The sequence below is a fragment of the Panthera tigris genome, chromosome A3 (assembly GCF_018350195.1).
Source record: "Panthera tigris isolate Pti1 chromosome A3, P.tigris_Pti1_mat1.1, whole genome shotgun sequence".
In the NCBI taxonomy this organism is placed as follows: Eukaryota; Metazoa; Chordata; class Mammalia; order Carnivora; family Felidae; genus Panthera; species Panthera tigris.
The window spans coordinates 74,753,586-74,771,426 of record NC_056662.1 but is presented as its reverse complement, the minus strand read 5'-3'; positions in this window follow the sequence as shown (position 1 = coordinate 74,771,426).

The window sequence follows — 17,841 nt, the reverse complement described above, 5'->3', positions numbered from 1 at the left end:
TATTATTATGTTATATAAACTAGAATTACACTAAGTGAAATAAGTTAGACAGAGGAAGACAAATATCATATGATTTCACTTATATGTGGAATCTAAAAAACAAAACAAACAAAGGAGAAGAAACAGACTCATAAATAGAGAAAGCAAACTGATGATTGTCAGAGGGGAAGAAGGTGGGGGACAGGTGAAATAGGTGAAGAGGATTAAGAGGTACATACCTCCAGTTATAAAATATATGTCACAGGAATAAAAAGTACAGCACAGAGAATATAGCCAAATACTGTAATAATACTGTATGGTGACAGATGGTGACTACACTTATCATGGTTGCACATTGAATAATGTATAGAATTGTTGAATCACTATGTCGTACATCTGAAACTAATATGACATTGTATGTCAACCCTATTTCAATAACAAAAAATGTATACATACATACACATATACATACATGAAACTAGACAAAAATTGTCCACATGCGAGATTTAGCCCACGAGTCATAATTTGCCAACCCCTCCTCTAGACCATTTCCCTCACTGACAAAAACAATATGCCCACCTTCTGATTTTTCCTTTTATCAGCAAGTTTCTCTTCTCCATGACCCCTCAGTTAATTCTCCTGGCCTGATCATTCCACCTCAAGTCTTCAACTTGCCTCAACTTTAATTATATTCATTTGCATTTAGACTCACGCAGAATAATCTTACATATAGTTTTGCCCCATGAAAAGATTGAAAGATTTACAATTATGTTTATCTTAGTAAGTTTTCTCTCTCAAAAAGCAGATAACAAGTTACATGAAGGCCCTCCCTGCATCTTCTCTTCCACGAGTCTCACCCCTCTGGATTACCTAACACTATCTTGAGGCCACAAGACAAAGTATTTGCTAAGTGACTGTTTATCTTACATTTCACAATATTATGGAATATGAGAAGATGTAAAAACCTCATAAAACTTTTTTCTATCAGTAGTCTGATTGAATATGAATTATATATGATGTTTTCATATATACTACAGTCTGTAATCCATGTAATACATAATCATTACACTTCTTGCCACACTAAAATGGAAAACTGGAGGTGGGGGGAAAGTGTTTACTCTTTCACACTCCTTAAGGTTTTTCTTACTTTTTGTTTTCTCTACATAGAAAAGAAAGCTGGAGAAAGAGGTGAGAACTAGGGGAAATGAGGTTAAAGCCTACTTTTTAGGAGTGTAATAGGCAAGGTAGGTTTTATAGAAGACTACAGCATTCAGTATTTAAAATGTTGTATGTGACTCCTACAGTTTCAGCTATAGTGAAAACTAGCTAATTAAACTGTAATAATGGCTTTAGACTTGACTTAGACCTCATTTTTCTCTCCTGGTTGGAAGAAATGAATGAGGAATCTGAGTACATTAAACTCTAGACCAAGAAGATGTTCTTTTAAAGCAAAGACAACCAACTGTCTGCCAGACAAAAATCATATTTTAAAAATCTCTATTTTTGCCTTCTGTGTTTGAACTTGTACTAAATGTATTTTACTTTTTAAGGCACCAGAGAAAGATAGAATGGTTGCATCCTAATACAACTGTTCCATAGACAACTCAGTTTATTTCCCCAAGATCTGCTTATATATGCAACTCTCTTAACATTTCTTCCTTCGTGTGGAAAGATACACCCACCTTCATTCAGGGATTTAATTTACTTTGAAAATTGATTTCATTTAACATGCAGCAAGATCTCAATATTTAACAGCTGTGTTAACAGGAATTGATATACTGAACAGTTCTGCTAAAAGCTAGAAATCTGATACCATGTCTCCACAAAATGTAAGAGAGTACAAAAATATACTGAGGTGTAAAGTGTAATGGAGTTGAAAAGTAAAAACTTAAAAATCAATTAGCTGGCATCTAATGTTTGAGAGAATGACTGCTCAAGATATATTCTGAATTTCATTTTTACCAATATTACCTCTCCCATTTGGTACAATATCTAAGTGCAATGACAGAAACTTAGGATGACAATTCAGTACAACAGGGTACCATGTTTTTCATAGTGCAAAAAAATCAAAATGGATTATTACCAATACCTGGACTGTTTTCATTAATTGATTTTCATTGGGTGAATTATGATTCCAAAATTTATACTAGTTCCTGACAGACTAAAATACCCAGGACTTGGCAACCTCATTGTCTAAGTCAATCATAAGAGAGAGCGAGCACTAGTGTACATCATGAATTCTCCAAATGTGAGCAAAGTGGCCCAGTTCAGCAATTTCTCTTCAGGCAGGGTCCCAGCCCACTGCAGCAGCATGACACAGGATAGGACATTGACAGCCTGGGGCTGTGCTGCTAAAAGGCAGTGACAACAAGTCGCTATTAGATTTCCACATGAGTAAGGCCACTTTCCAATTCTTTTGCAAAGAGCTGACATATCTGATTATAGCGAAAGACTGCCCATCCACAAGGAGAAATTGATGTGCACAAGGAAATTGCTATCGTTTTTGGATCCCTGCTGTAAAGTGGGAATGCCAATTTCTGCCACACAGGGGTGGGGACAAGATTGCCAAAGGTTGTCACGGCAGATGAGACTGATCTTTATTTAGAGATTTCAGTAAGTTTCTCCATCTGAAGATTGTTTAAAAAAAAAAAAGAAAACCAATAAAATCAATTTCAGACAATCCCTGGATAGAATGTAAATCAGTACAAAAGTAATAGCTGTCTATTTATGTAGGTGACACTTTATGTTATAGATGAAGAATGTGGTCAGTTGTCAAAAGGTTTTACACCTCCCTACCCGATGTTATAACCTCCAAACTTAAATACTGGTTTACAAAGAGCCTTGGAGATATAAGTTACCAGAAACTCACCATCTTGGTAAGAATTAACTGTCACTATTTTACACTGTGATTTAGAGAGAAATGGCTGATTAGATTAAGGTAGCTCTTTGAGTGCACACAAGACAGTTAAACCAAGAAGAAAAGCAATGAGGAATAATTTGTCATCCTGAAAATTTTGTGGTTATAAAAGTATGTTGGAATTGGAAAGAATGATATAATGTCATATACACACAGAAGGCTGATAGTTTGCATCAAATCTAAAACAGGAAACGGGAATGGGAGAATGGGGATTTATAAATATTGTTCTGTAATATCCAGGAGAAACGGTGCTCTGACTCTAATCAACTGGTACTGATTCACTGGGCAGAAAAAAAGTTTCTAGTGTGGAAAGAGCAATTCACTATGGTTCCCAGTGTTCCCTAAACTGTATTCCCTAAAGCACAAGTCATTTCATTAAAACCAAACAACAACAACAACAAACTTCATCATCTTGTAACTTTAAAAAACACTGCACGCTATATATCCTAGTCATGGACTGATTCCATTATCAATTTACTTATGGACTGATACTAGAAATCAGCATATTATGAGTTCTAGGAGAATTTCTGGCTAAGAAAACTTGGTTAACCAAGAATTTTTCAAACTTCTTCAGCCATGTGGATGTCCTGACTCCCAACACCAAACGATCATTAGTATTCCTCGAAACAGTTATGTGTAACACTTGTTACAGATAAAAATATTATTTCCAAACCAGTTCTTTTGCCCTAACTTCATGCTAAGCAAGGGTTCCTATGAACATAATGTGGGGATTTGGTATGAATTTACCTATTTGGAAAGCAATGCCTATGCAGAAGACCTGTTCTGTATTTTAGGCAGGTGTTATGTCCTATTCCTTTTCCAGAGCCTTCCCACCACCAAATAAATTGCTAATGTGGATTCTGAAAAGAACAGCTGAGATCCTCAGGCAGAGTTCTTGATTTATTTTTAGATTTACTATGTCTCTGAACAATCCTTTTTCCCTAGGAAAAACTAGGTACATTTAGAAAGAGGTAAAGACAGAGGGAGAGATTTTATCAATTAATATCAATAATTTAAGGGGCGCTGGGTGGCTCAGTCGGTTAAGCATCTGACTTCAGCTCAGGTCATGATCTCACGGTTCGTGAGTTCAAGCCCCGCATCGGGCTCTGTGCTGACAGCTCAGAGCCTGGAGCCTGTTTCATATTCTATGTCTCCCTCTCTCTCTCTGACCCTTCCCCGTTCATGCTCTGTCTCTGTCTCAAAAATAAATAAACGTTAAAAAAAATTAAAATAATATCAATAATTTAAAAACACACACACATCCTATTAAGACTTTACTGTACAAGAAAGGAAGAAATGGGCAGGAAGAGCAATACAAGCCACAAACTGTTTTCACTCTCCAGACTCGAAAGTGTATCTTAGTGTGGCCAACAATGAGCTATGCCCAACTAACCGTAACTCATAATAAAATGCAGGATTGTGTGAATTAGTCTCATGGTTAGACTCGCTGGAGTTAGCACACATTTTTTTTAAAGGGCCAGATTGTAAATGTTACAGGCTTCGTGGGGCTGAGGCAAAATTGAGGATATCCTGGAGGTACTTACACAACCATTTAAAGTGTAATCAATTTAAAAACATAAAATCTATTCTTAGTTAATGGGCAATAAAAAAAAACAAACAAAAACAAAAACAAAAACAGGTAGCTGACCCAATTTAGCCCACAGGCCTTTACTTTGTGTCCTTAGTTTGGAGCATTGGCTCTGGAGTCAGAAAGCCAGGGTCCTGGCATCACCTGTAATTAGCTGTGAGATGGACTTTCTCTTTCTCAATTTCTTCATCTGTAAAATGAAGATGATATCCCCTAACTCAACTGACAGTGGTGAGAATGACTTAGTTAATTAAGAACACTGCCTGACCAGTAAGTGCTCCAAAACTGTTTACTATCATTTTTAAGTAAAGAAATTCCTATCAGTCCACCAAAAATTAACTGACCCACCCAGCTCTTTAAAGTCAGAGTACAGTTTCTGTTTAGTGCAGCAGGAAACACACTGAATGTGGTGAGTATGCGAGCTTACTCCCATCACATGTGTTGCTCTGCAAAAGCAGAAAGAGACCAATAGATTAGGATACCTAGGTTCTAATTACAGTCCTGTCTTGGTTCTCATGAATACAAGATGACTAGATTCTTTGTACTTCAGTGTAGCCAGCCGCACCATACAGTGAGCAATACTTTACAGTTCAGGAAACATGTGGGTAAAATAAGCTATTAAGTGTAAAAGTATTATGGAAAAGAAATGTTAGGTTCCAGACTATAATATAATACTTAATATAACTTGGATACTTTCCTGTTTATCCCAGGAGAGCGAATGAGCTTTGTTGCAGATCTGATAAGGAAACTCCTAGAAGAGAGATCATCCTTGATTGTGTTGGGGGCAAATCCTCAACCACAGATCTGCTTTTTGAACAGGCAGTAAGACTGAAAAATCTCATTGAGCATGCAGCGTGTTGTCTTGGAATTTTTAATGATACGAATACTGAAATGAGACCAAATATCTATATCTTCTCAAATTTAAAAATCTCTTTTAAATGAAAAAAAGATATATAAAAAATGAAAGTCTTGTAACATCACAGGGAAACAAGAACCAATGTCATTCATATCTTTGAAATTAAAAAATATTCCTTAAATATAGAAAGCAAATGAAACAAGACTGATACAAAAAGGCAGAGGGAAAAAAATAAACCTAAAACATCAGATATCCAATAAAGTAATTGTGTTCATTGGGCTCACTCTTTATCACTCTGCAGAGCAGATGAGAACAGTGTCTACTGCCCCCAGACTGATGCCCTGAGAACTATTTCCTGAAAGCCCGTGAATCATCTGTTCAGGGAGGGCTCACAGTATATACGGGCAATGAAAGATAAGAGCAGTCTATAAAAAGACAGAAAGACAAAAAGGACTTCTGCCTGCATATAATACTGTTCTATGAAGTATCAGTTCAGATCTGGAAGAAGATCCAGGCACCAAAGACATAGTACAGTCCTGGAGGGACCAAGAGCTCTCACACTAGGAAAACAAATCAATTCCAAGCACCCACTGAGCTCTGTACCACCTCCCTCCCCATGATAAGCAGAAGCAGACCCAGTAAAAGGATAAATATGACTGAAAAGCTGAGCCACAAAGAGGTTAGATCCAGAACCTTCAAGGCCCATCAATTATGAGTTTCAAAATGAAAATACAGGGGGAATAGAAAAGAAGGAATAATAAAAAATAAAGTCAAAGCCTATAACGACCCAAGTCTGGTGACTGAATATACTGTTAGTGCAAAAGAAACTCACACTGAGGTGTATTGTGGTGAAGTCTCAAGAATCTAAATGGAAGAGAAAAAGTCACCAGCTTCCCTGGAGAAAGAATAAAAACTTATTTTCTGGCATGGGAAAATCAAATTGGCATAAGAACTTTTATCAGTAACACTAAATTATAAATCACATATTCAATTTTCTGAGAAAAATAACACTACTATTCATGTATAAGAACAAAATGAAAGTACACATAAGGATGCATAGGGCTAAGAATATTTATAGACATTTTGTGAAAAAATTACCAAAAGACACCCTGCAAAACATAAACCACCACAGAACTTCAGAGAGAAAAACAAGCATTACAAAAATATTTTAATGGTCTTTAGACAAGAAAGGGTAAGGGGAAGAAGGTAGGAACCTTTAACTGAGTCTAAAACTTACTGTTGCACAATATATGAGAAAAAATCAAAATATGGAAAACTACAAATGATTTTAGTATGAGAGCTAGTAATGATGGAAGTAGTAGAACTATTCAAAAATAGGTGACCATTCTATTTCCAATCCAAGTTGAAATAAATCATCATTCAAATTTCTATGACCCAGGGAATATAAAACTCACCATCTTGAGCCATTGTTCGTATTCTTTATCAAAGTATCTAAAGGTCAGTGAGGTGGTAACTTCAGAGCCCACATCACCATTTAAAGCATTAAGTGGGATACACCCTCCCAAAATCCTGACTGGAGTTACAAGAGAGACATTCTCAATATTCCAATACTTATTGTTAGCTGGGATAGAACAAATGGAAATGAGATGACTTTTCTTGGTAGGCTACAGACGAACCTAAAACTTATATTTAAATTAATAGTAACTAAGACCAGAAAGAAGGATCTCCTTGTATATTCTCTTAAAGACTGCCTTTATTTTTATTTTAAAAACATAACAATGGAATGTGGACGAAGAAGACAGACAGCCCACCTTCATTATTTACTATCACGTCATTCACCTTTATTGTTAGATTTAATGGTGTACAAGACCACTATGTATAGGACAATCTGCTAAAAAAAATTATTAGATTTCCTCATCATTGTTAGCCTTTGCATTAACCAGAAGACATTTTGATTTTTAAAATCAATTCAGTTGCAGCAGTAAAATCAATAAGAATCATAACTTTCTGGAAATAAGAAGGAGTTTAGCAATGAGTTCTTAATAATACCACATGCTTGTCACAAAGATCTTTGAGAAATATATACCAAGAGAGGACAAGATAATTCTTTAAAGAAAAACCAGAAATTATTAGAAAAGAGTCTTCTTGTGAGCAAAGAATTATTCAGGTCCCCATAAGGAGTTAAGGCAAAGATAGAGGTGTCTGGGATCAAAAGCTGAACATGGCAGGTATCACTCCACTTTAACTTCCATTTTTATGAAATAATTCCTTACCATAGGTCAGATCTCCATTTCACCCAACTGCAAAACAGTGATATACCCACTCTTGTGTAGCCAGATGAGATCATCAACTAACTTCATCCCTGTGTTCTGCCCACTTCTATCATTAGCAGAATGGAACTCTCTTCCTTTTAACCCCTACACTCCTCTCCATCATCACCACTATGCTGAAGAGGTTTTCTAATATCATGATGAGCAAAAGTGACGCTATGAAATGTTATCTCTTCAGTAAGAGAGACACTTTGTTTTTCATGACCTCATTATATTTTAACTATACATTGAAGAATGAGAACAATCAGGAGAAATTCAACTTGCTGATGTAGATTCAAAAGACCTAGCATGAAACAATGTGTCAGACTGAGCATAAGTATAGGATAAAGTGGTACTCCTGGGAAGGAACAGGAAAAGAAATAAAAATATAAAATAAATAAAATAAAATAAAAAGATAAAAATAATCTTTCTCTCCAAGGGAGAAAAGATATCAGATAATCACAAAGGTTTGAGAGACAACCAAGACCTAACACAAGGTTTATCAATAAAATTCATGCCCTACACAAGGCCACTCCTTTAAGAATAGGAGGAAAAGCTGTTTTTCCTAACACATAGAAACAAAGAAAGTCAAACAAAAAAATCAAGAGACAGAGAAATGTGTTCCAAATGAGACAATAAGACAAAACAGAAAAAGATCAAATTAAACAAAGTAATCTACCTGATAAAGAGTACAAAGTAATAATCATAAAGATGCTCACTGAATTTAGAAGATAAACACAGAGATAACTTTAAACAAAAACATAGAAAATATATGAAAGTACCAAACAGAAGTCACAGAGCAGAAGGACACAACAACTGAACTGAAAAATACACTAGAAGGGTTCAACAGCAGACTAGATGAAGCAGAAAAAAAGCCAGTGACCTGGAAGACAGTATAATATAATGTACCTGAATAGGGCATCAAGAAGAAAAAAGGAATTTTAAAAAGTAAAGATAACTAAAGGGACAACAGGACAACATCATGTGAAGTAACATTCACTTCACAGGGATCCCAGAAGGAGAGGAGAGAGAGAAAAATGCAAAAAACTTATTTGAAGAATAATGGCTAAAAGCTTCCCTAACCTGGAAAGGAGATAGACATCATGGTCCAGGAAACAAAGACAGTTCCAAATAAGATGAAGTCAAAGAGATCCACACCAAAGCACATTATAATTAAAATACCAAAAATCAAAGATAGAGAATCTTAAAAAAAAAAAAAAAAAAAAAAAAAAAAAAAAATATCTGTTATGTACAAGGGAATCCCCATAAGACTATGAGCCGATTTTTCCACAGAAACTTTAAGGGCCAGAAGGGAGCAGTATGATATATTCAAAGTGCTGAAAGGATAAAACTTCAAACTAAGAATACTGTACCCAGCAAGGTTGTCATTCAGCATAGAAGGAGAGATAAAAAGTTCCTCAGACAAGCAAAAGTTAAGATTTCATCACCACTAAACCAGCCTTATAAGAAATGTTAAAGGGACTTTTTTTAAGCTGAAAAGACAAGAAAACATATGAAAGTAAAAATCTCACTAGTAAAGACAAATATGCAGAAAAGGTAGCGGATTAACCATTTACAAAGCTACTATGAGGATAAAAGACAAAGGTAGTAACTGTAACTACAATTATTATTTAAGGGATACACAAACAAAAAGATATAAAATATGACATCAAAAACAAACATGAGGGGAGGAGGTAGAGTTTTTAGAATACATTCATATTTAAGTTGTTATCAACTTAAGCTGTTATATACATAGGCTGTCATATGTAAACCTCATGGTAACTACAATACAAAAACCTAGAGAAGATACACAAAAGATAATGAAAAAGAAAGCTAAGCATAACACTAAAGAAAGGCATCAAATCACAAAGAAAGCAAGAGAAGAAAGGTACAAAGAGGAACTAAGAATAACAGCCAGAAAACAATAAAATGGCAATTACATGCCTATCAATAATTACTTATGTAAATGGACGAGATTCAAAGATCAAAAGACAGGCAGTGGCTGAATAGATTTAAAACAAACAAACACAAACACAAGCCTCATCTAGATGTTGCCTACAAGAGACTTACTTCAGACTAAGGACACACACAGACTGAAAATGAAAGTGCAAAAAGTGAAGTGTATAAAGATATTCCATTCAAATAGAAATGAAAAGAAAGCTGGTACAGCTATACTTATATAAGACAAAATATACTTTATTTTTAAATGTTTATTTATTTTGAGAGAGAGAGTGTGTGTGCAAGTGGGGGAGGGGCAGAGAGAGAGGCAGAGAGAGAATCCCAATCAGGCTCTGTGCTGTCAGTGCAGAGCTCAATGCAGGGATCAGACTCATGAACTGTGTGAGCTGAAATCAAGAGTCGGATACTCAATCAACTGAGGCACCCAGGCACCCTGAGACAAAATATACTTTAAAACAAAGACTGCAGCAAGAGACAAAGAATGTTATTACACTATATTAAATGGGTCAATCCAATAAGAGTATACAACACTTGTAAATATTTATGCACCTAACAGAAAAATACTTAAATGTACAAAACAAATATTAACAGACTTAAAGGGAGAAACTGACAGAAATACAATAATAGTAGTGGACTTTGATACCTCACTTAAGCCAATGGATATATCATCCTGAGAGAAAAATTAATGAAGAAAGATCGGCTTTAAATGACACATTAGATCAGATGGACTTAATACATACATACAGAACATCCCATCCAAAAGCAGCAGAAAACACTTTCTTCTCAAGTGTACATGGAACCTTTTCCAGTATAGATCACATATAAGGCCACAAAATAAGTCTCAATACATTTAAAAATAAATCACATCAAGGATCTTCTCTGATCACAATGGTATAAAACTAGAAATCAATTACAAGAAGAAAACTGGAAAAATCACAAATACATGCAGATTAAACCACATGCTACTGAACCACCAATGGGTCAGTGAATAAGTCAAACAATACCTTCAGATAAATGAAAATGTAAATACAACAATACAAAATCTATCAGATGTAGCAAAAGCCATTCTAAGAGGAAAGTTCATAGCAATACAGGCCTACTCAAGAAACAAAAAAAAAAACAAAAAGACTAAATTAAATCATCACCCAGAGGAACAAGAAAAAGAGGAACAAATATAGCTCAACATTAGCAGAAGGAAGGAAATAATAAAGATCAAAGCAAAAAGAAATTAAATGAGACTAAAAAGTAAAAATAGAAAAGATCCATGAAACTAAGATTTGGTTCTTTGAAAAGAAACAAACTTTACAAACTTTTAGTTATACGTTCCAAGAAATAAAAGGCTCAAATAAATAAAATGAAAAAAAAAAAGTGAAATAAAAGTTACCTGATATGACAGAAATACAAAGGATCATAAGAGACTACTATGAACAATTATATGCCAACAAATTGGACAATTTAGAAAACATGGATAAATTTCTAGAAACATATAATCTTCCACGATTGAACTATCAAGAAAATAATATCTGAATATACTGATTACTAAGCAAGAGGTTGAATCACTGATCAAAATCTCCCAATAATAAAAGTCCAGGACCAGATGGCTTCACCAGTGAATTATACAAATCATTCAAAGATCTACTACCTATTCCTCTTAATCTATCCCAAAAAATGAAGAAGTAATGCTTCCAAACTCATTTTACAAGGCCAGCATCACCCTAATACCAAAACCAGACAAAACACCGTAAAAAAAGAAAATTACAGGCCAATATCCCTGACGAACACATATACAAAAATCTTCAACAAAGTAGTAGCAAACCAAATTCAATAATACCTTAAAAGGATCCTATAGCATGATCAAGGGAAACTTATTCAAAGGATGCTAGGATGGCTCAACATTCACAAATCCATCAACCTGATATATCACATTGACAAAATAAAGGATAAAAATCATATGGTCATCTCAAAAGATGTAAAAAACATTTGACAAAATTTAACATCCATTTATAATAAAAACTCCCAAAAAAGTAAATATAGAGGGAAAGTACCTGAATATAATAAAGGCCATATATGATAAACCTACTGCTAACATTATACACATTGGTGAAAACCTGATAGCTTTTCCTTTAAGATCAAGAAAAAGACAAAGATGCCCACTCTCACCACTTTGATTCAACATAGTATTGGAAATCCTCGCCACAGCACTTAGGCAAGTAAAGAAAATAAAATGCATCAAAATTGCAAAGTAAAACTGTCACTATTTGCAGTTACCATGTTACTATATAGGACACCCTAAAGACCTCACCAAAATACTAATAAATGTATTCAGTATAGTTACAGGATACAAAATCAACATACAGAAATCTGTTGCATTTCTATACACTAATAATGAGCTACTAGAAAGAGAAATTTTAAAAGTAACCCCATTTACAGTTGCATCAAAAAGAATAAAATACCTAAAAATAAATTTAACCAAGGAGGTGAAATACATATACATTGAAAACTATAAGACAGTGATAAAAGAAATGGAAGAAGATACAAATAACAAGAAAATATATTCCATTCTCATGGATTGGAAGGATTAATATTCTTAAAATGTCCATACTATTCAAAGCAATCTAAAGATTCAATGCAGCTCCTATCAAAATTCCAATGCCATCTTTCACAGAAATAGAACAAGTATTTCTAAAGTTTATATAGAACCACAAAAGACCCTGCATAGCCAAAACAGTATTAAGAACAAAGCTAAAGGTATTGCATTCTCTGATATGAAACTATGCTACAAAGCTATAGTAATCAAAACAGTATGGTATTAGCATAAAACTACACAAATAAATCCATAAAACAGTAAAGAGAGCCCAGAATAAATTCTACATATATATGATCAATTAATTTACAACAAAGGAGCCAAGAATACACAATGGGTAAAAAAACAGTCTCTTTAATAAATGGTAATAAAACTGGACAAGCACATGCAAAAGAATGAAACTAGACCACCAGCTTACATCATACACAAAAATCAACTCAAAATGAATTAAAGACTTGAATATAAGACCTGACACTATAAAACTCCTAGAAGAAAACATAAGCTCCTTGAAATCAGTCCTGACAAAGTAAGCCATCAACAAAATGAAAAAGCAACCTACTGAATGGGAGAAAATTTTTACAAATTATAAAAGGTTAATATCTAAAATGTATTTTAAAAAATCAAACAATTCAACAGCAAAACAAAACAATATATTTTCAAAATATGCAAAGGATCTAAATAGACATTCTTCCAAATAAGACAAACAGATGCCAACAGGCTCATGAAAAGATGCTCAGCATCATGAATCAAAGCCACACTGTGATATCACCTCATACCTGTTAGAATGACTACTACCAAAAAGACAAGAAACAACAAGTGTTGGAGAAGATGTGGAGAAAAGGGAACCCTTATACACTGCTGGTGGGCATGTAAATTGGTTCAGCCACTATGGGAAAATGGAGATTTCTCAAAAAGTTAAAAATAGAACTACCATATGATCAGTTATTTCACTTGTGGAAATGTATCCAAATAAAACAAAAACACTAATCTGAAAAGGTATGTGTACCCTTATGTTCACTGCAGCATTATTTGCAATAGCAAAAATATGGGAACAACCTAAGCATCTGTTGGTAGATAAATGGCTAAAGAAGATGTGGCATATAGGTACAGTGGAATATTATTCAGCCACGAAAAAAGAAATACTGCCATTTGTAACAACATGAATAGACCTTGAGGGTATTATGCTAAGTGAAATAAGTCAAATAAAGAAAGACAAATACATATGATTTCATTTATACATGGAATCTAAAAAACAAAACACACAGACACAGAACAGATTGGTGGTTATCAGAGGGGAAGAGGTTGGGAGTGGGCAAAATGGGTGAAGGGGGTCAACTGTACAGTGACAGATGGTAACTAGACGTATTGTGGTTATCACTTTGTAGTGTATACAAATATCAAATTATTATGTTGTATACCTGAAATACTATGTTAAATACAAATTTTACTTCAATAAAGAAAAAAAATCATGATTCTTTGAAAGTTTATGAAGAAATTTGAGTAGTTTAAGTAGACTTTGCTCTTATTTCAGCAAATGAGGGAAAGGAGGTAAGTTGTTTTTATTTGGTTTTGGCAATCTTTTTTTGTAGTAATGATATTTTAAATTCTGACTATAAAAACAGACATGACCATTCCACATATTTAAAAACTACAGAAAAGACTGAAGAAAAAAAATTAAAACCACCCATAATCTTACTTAAGATTATATATTTTACTTAATATAAGAAAATAATGAGTTATATAATTTACTTTTCATCTATTTATTCACAATATACATACACATATATTTATAAAATTAGGATTAGTGTGTCCACACAATTTTAACTCCATCGTTTTCCACTAATATTATATATATTTTTTCTTAAATTTTATTTAAGTGTATTTTATGATTCATAGTGTTTCACTCATACGCGCTGTTGTTTATTAAATTAGGCATGTAGTACAGAACATCATAATTTTCATTATAAACAACACTGCAGAAAGCACCCTTTATTTTATTCACCTTAAGCAAACACCATTCACACTTCTTAAACTGCTCTTACCAACTCACCAAGGAGCTAGACTTCTGCCATCGCCACCTCTTCACAACAACATACTGGGAGAAAAATAGTGCAGGGGGAACATCAAATGGTTCCTACTTAAATTAGAGATCCTATTATTCAGAATGGGAAGAAGGACAAATACATAGGCTTTGTTTTTCAAAGTAATAGTTGATAATCAGATATTGGGAAAGCGCCCATCAACTGTGATGGATAGCTGAATAGCAGCATGGTCAATTCTGAATACTGTTTATAATGGAGACAAACTTTGAGACAGAAAAGGGAGATGGAGCATAAGTAATCCAAACAGCAATCCAATCAAAATGAAAAATCACTGATATCTGACGACAGATAATATTTTTTCAGGCAATAAGAATAATTCCCTAACTTCAGACTTTAAGTTATAACAATATAAATCAGCATTGTCTGAGCTCACACAATCCTGGACACGGTTACAGAAAATTGATCAGAGGCAAGGAAGCTGGCCCAGGTTTACACTCGCGCCTCCAGGTAGTTTGCATCATGGATCATCAGCATTCAGATAGCCTAGAGCTGCTGTGTAATGCAACGCTGACAAATAGCCATACTGCATTTTAATTGAAGCTGTGGAAAGAAATGGATGCTCTAACAAGTAGAGTTCTAAAAAGTAGTCAGCATTGAAGACAGTAACAACAAAAGAAAGTAAAAGTGCAATCTCCAATGCATGACATGCATGAGAAAAGTGCTTTAATCATTTAAAATCCCAATTATTTTATGACGTATGTGTTTCCCCTTAATATATAAATTGCCTGTTAGGTGCTCAGAGTATTTTTATCATTGAAACTAAAACTCTGGTGTGGTACACATACTGGATTTCAACTTCTATACAACATACATGTTACCTCAAGGCCAAGTGCCACATTGGATGATTTCACTGTATATAATAATATACTTTAGGTAATCATTTCACCTCGGCCTGGTTAAAGTACAATAATCCTACTCCCCCCGACCTCAATCCAGAGGAATTCTCTATCTGTAACCAAGAAACAGCCAAACTCACATTATCCAAAGCACCCTCTTCCTTTCCTTCTGAAAGCTTGAGCGGTTAACCCACTTTCTTCCTTTTCCATGGCCACTTCTAGTCGCTCCCACATGTGATTTCTTTTTCCCTCAATGATAAACTGATAAATGTTTAAGAGTCAAAGTACTCTTGGGGCACCTGAGTGGCTCAGTCGGTTAAGCAACCGACTCTTCATTTTGGCTCAGGTCATAATCTCGCAATTCGTGGGTTCAAGCCCCATGTCTGGCTCTGTGCTGATATCACAGAGCCTGCTTGGGATTCTCCCTCTCTCTCAGCCCCTCCTGTACTCACTCTCTCTCAAAACAAATAAACACTAAAAAATTTTTTTCAAGGCTCGAAGTCAAGAGACTTTTCAGAAAACATGTGTGCAAAAAATCCTTTACCAACATAAAGGTTATGTAGCACATAATTCACAAACAATAAAAATAATACAGCATATGATTCCACATAGCCAGGTGATTCTCACAAAATGTTTTTGTTAATTTTTGCCGAATTCTGGTGTCCATAACCAAACTATTATTGCAGTTGAGAAACAAGTATAGTTCTGACCTAAGTTTTGGATAATAATTTCATTTACATTAATGAATAATAGGAAAATGAAAGAAAGAAGAAATATGTCAGAACAGCACTCATTCATCAAAGATGCTACGGGCTTTTTTGCCAAATGGGACAATAGTTTCCAAATACTGGAATGCTTCCCGAATTTCCTGTGCTATTCACAATGTAAGGGATACATATAAAACACACTTTTAATTTTGAAATGCATTATGAACATTTCAGCATCTTCTTCAATTTATACTAGAGACCAACAAACCTCGGCTCATGGCCAGTTCTGAAGGGCCTCCTGTTTGGGGTAACCAGTTTGACTGATACATAGGTACACAAAAAAGGTTGCCTACTTCTGGTTTAGACAATCAACGAAACAAATCAGGCAAATTAACATTTGTGGTGTGAATATTCTTCCATGGCTAACTTCAAGCTACTAACTTGACCACGGAATTGGGAGGACATCCACAAAATGGCACACTATTCTATATTTCCACCAGGCAAATATGATAGACATAAAAACCTTGATTATATAAAATTGTAACATAGTAAAATAAGTAGGAAGTGCTGAGTTTTGAGTATTATCTTTTTTTAATATAATTTATTTAATTAGGCTTCTATAGGTTAATTTTAATACCAGCTGTGGTTAACAGCCAGTTTTCATGATTCATGAAAATCTAAAAATCGGCCCTGGTGAGCCAGTAGGAGCTATCTCCCAAGGCCCTCTGGCTTTGCTCCCACTGTCCTCACAACTTCTCCCTTGTGCTCCCATCCCTCAACTAAATTCATCATTTTGGAAGTTTGCTAGGGAAGGGTAAGTTTTTGACATGTTAGCCAGGAAAATACAGACAGTGACTTAAAGAGCTTTTTCTTAAAACAAACAAACAAAAAACAAAACAAAACAAAAAACAAAAAAACTTCCTTCTCTTTTATTCTTTAAAGCTAAATTCAACAGGGAAATTCTAAGTAAAATGAAGGGGGTAAGGGAGAATTTTTAAATACAACAGAAGACCCCTCTATATTGCAAAGAAAAATAACTTACCCTTATGTTGGGGCATTTAATCTGAAGGAGCTGGGATTAAAATAAGTGGACTAAAGTGAGAGAATTGAAGACAAAGAGCTAAAGAGCCAGATGCCAAAATTTGGGATGTGTTGGGAGGCTGAAGGGAACGAGAAAGCAGGCACAGGGGCATTGAAAATGAATAAGACAGGGGGTATGTCTATAAGGGCTAACCTCCCCATCCTGCCAGACCTGGAACAAAGTGAGAATTGGGCAAAACAAGGAAGATGGATCAGAGGCTCCAATTTAAAACCGCAGCAACATGGAAGTAAAGGAAGTCATGCTAGTAGCTGGCCTTGCATCCATAAGCAACATGAACAAAACTCAAACCCTAAAATTGGCTGTGCTATTTACCATCTTTTTACTGAAGCGACTGTGGTGGCTCAACTAATGAGTTTATTTTCATTTTCACATTCAATGAAATCTAATATTTAGACAAAACGAAGATCCTCACCAAAAGCTCTATTACACTTAATTTCTACCTTCCTTCCTCTTAATTTAATAGGAGTTTTCTCCAGGTACTAAAATAGTCAGATTAGTCAGGTTCTAAAATAGTTTTCTGGAGTACATTGCATAAAGGCTTATTAATGCCTTGAGTTATTTTGTGTCTTTGTGAAAAAAGCTATTCTGTTATTAAATAAATTTGGGCAATGTTGAAAATTATGTTCTTTTTTCCCCCTGCAGACTCACAAATGTGTATTAGTAATAATAAATGTTGTAAGTCTAGCAGTAAAAAGAATACCAGCAAGGGGCGCCTGGGTGGCTCAGTCAGTTGAACATCAGACTTCAGCTCAGGTCATGATCTTGCAGTTTGTGGGTTCAAGTCCCGTGTCAGGCTCTGTGCTGACAGCTCAGAGCCTGGAGCCTGCTTCGGATTCTATGTCTCCTTCTCTCTCTGCCCCTTCCCCACTTGTGCTCTATCTCTCTGTGTCTCTCAAAAATAAATAATAAAAATGTAAAAAAAAAAAAATTAGTTTTATTCT